Raw genomic sequence first — 2272 nt, 5'->3', positions numbered from 1 at the left:
GTTCGAATCCAGCCCGGGCCCACCAAACAACGACGGCTGCAACCAAAAAATAGCTGGGCGTTGTGGTGGGCACCTGTGGTCCCAGCTACTTGGGAGGCAGAGGCATGAGAATTGTTTGAGCCCAGGAGTTGGAGATTGCTGTGAGCTGTGATGCCACAGCACTCTACCCTGGGCGACAGCTTGAGGCTCTGTCTCAAAAAAAAAAAAGTTGCACTGTGAGCACCTCCTACAAATAGCTCTGAGATCTATATATGAACATCCTGGTAATTTTTTTTTTTTTTTTTTTTGAGATAGAGTCTCAAGCTGTCGCGCTGGGTAGAGTGCCATGGCATCATAGCTCATAGCAACCTCGGGCTCAAATGATCCTCTTGCCTCAGTTTTTCTATTTTTAGTAGAGATGTGGTCTCACTTTTGCTCAGGCTAGTCTTGAACTCATGAGCTAAGGCAATCCTCCTGCCTTGGCCTCCCAGAGTGCTAGGATTACAGGCATGAGCCATCTCAACCAGCCTAATCCTGGTAATTTTTATTTTTGAGACAGAGTCTCAAGCTGTCATCCTGGGTAGAGTGCCATGCTGTCATAGCTCACAGCAAACTCAAACTCTTGGGCTCAATCAATTTTCTTGCCTCACCCTCCCAAGTAGCTGGGACTACAGATACCTGCCACAACACCCAGCTGGGTATTTTTTGTTTGTTTAGCAGGCCCAAGCTGGATTTGAACCCACCAGCCCCAGTGCATGTGGCCAGCACTCTAACCACTGAGCTACAGGCACCCAGCCAAACCTGGTTATTGTTTAAAAAATGTCCTCTACAATTGTTAAAGAAAAGCAGAAAGTGGTCAGTGGTTTGGGATACAAATTCTACTTTGAGGCTCGGCGCCTGTGGCTCAAGTGGTTAAGGTGCCAGCCACATACACCCAAGGTGGCGGGTTCAAATCCAGCCCGGGCCCGCCAAACAACAATGATGGCTGCAACCAAAAAATAGCCAGGCGTGTGGCAGGCGCCTGTAGTCCCAGCTACCTGGGAGGCAGAGGCAGGAGACTCGCTTAAGCCCAGGAGTTGGAGGTTGCTATGAGCTGTGATGTCACAGCACTCTACCCAGGGGGAAAGCTTGAGGCTCTGTCTCAAAAAATAAATAAATAAATAAAATTCTACTTTGAAATGGCACCAGCTACTGTTGTAGTGAGTACTTTTAAGGCATTGGCCATTGCTTTAGATACACCATCAATTTTAAGCATCAAAAAAGTTTTTGTGTGTTATTCCCATTTCACAGATAAGAAAATGAGGTTTAGACTGGGATATGTCTGATTCCAGGGAGGATTATGTGCTATGTAGAGTATAGCCCAGGAGATGACCCTACCCTATCCAACCACACCCCACAACCATGAAACCCTTGAACAGGCAAAGAGAAACAACTTGTGGTTACAAAGATAGGGTCATTTATTCACGTTATATTACTGGATTTTAAAGGCAAAAATACAGTTTTGTCTGTTTTGAACACCGAGGTCAGATCCCCCCTCCACATACACACACACATACACACAATGGTAAATACACACATTTGCATACACGAAAAATCAAAATACATAGCACAACAGTTGTCTAGGACATGAAAGCTTTTATCCTGGTTGCGTGGAGCCTCCCAAGCCCAGAGCAGTAGTCAGAGAGACCCTGCCCAGCCTGAGAGCCAGTGTGGCATTATCTTTTCCCTCCGGTACCACCTCTGTCCTCTGATCTTTCCCAAAGGCCACTTCACACAGGTCACCAGCAATGGGATGGACAGAAACAGAGAAAGGCACAGCAGCACATGACAACTTCATGGTCATAACTCCCAAGTGAAAGAACGGCTCCCTGAACCCTGGGCCCTAGAACCCCAGTGAGGAGAGAGCACCCACAGCATCTCATGAACCAGGCAAATATCCAGGCCTAACTGTGTCGTGGTTGTGCCTGGAGTCCAGATAGGCCCCATGAAAGCACTAAAAGATCAGTAAAAGGAGGAATGGGTGAAACAGTATTTCCCTTGGTTCTGAGGATGAGCCAAATACTTGACATGAACAAAAATGTAATGAAAAAAGAAAGAAAAAAGAAAAGGTAGAATTTCATTTTCAGAGTAAAGTTAAGTAACAAAGAAGTTACCACTCAGGGCATTTGTCTCCTTTCTCTTAAGGCACTTTAGAAAAGTCAGAATCTGGGAACAGAGAGGCCTTTATTCTTTGCACTTCCACAGACTCTCTCCCAGGGCAGTCATTCCTTCCTAGTTTTTTTTTTTTTTTTTT

This window comes from Otolemur garnettii, unplaced genomic scaffold (assembly GCF_000181295.1).
Source record: "Otolemur garnettii isolate 467f Iridium unplaced genomic scaffold, OtoGar3 scaffold00172, whole genome shotgun sequence".
NCBI classification, from domain to species: Eukaryota; Metazoa; Chordata; class Mammalia; order Primates; family Galagidae; genus Otolemur; species Otolemur garnettii.
This window is presented reverse-complemented; position numbering follows the sequence as displayed.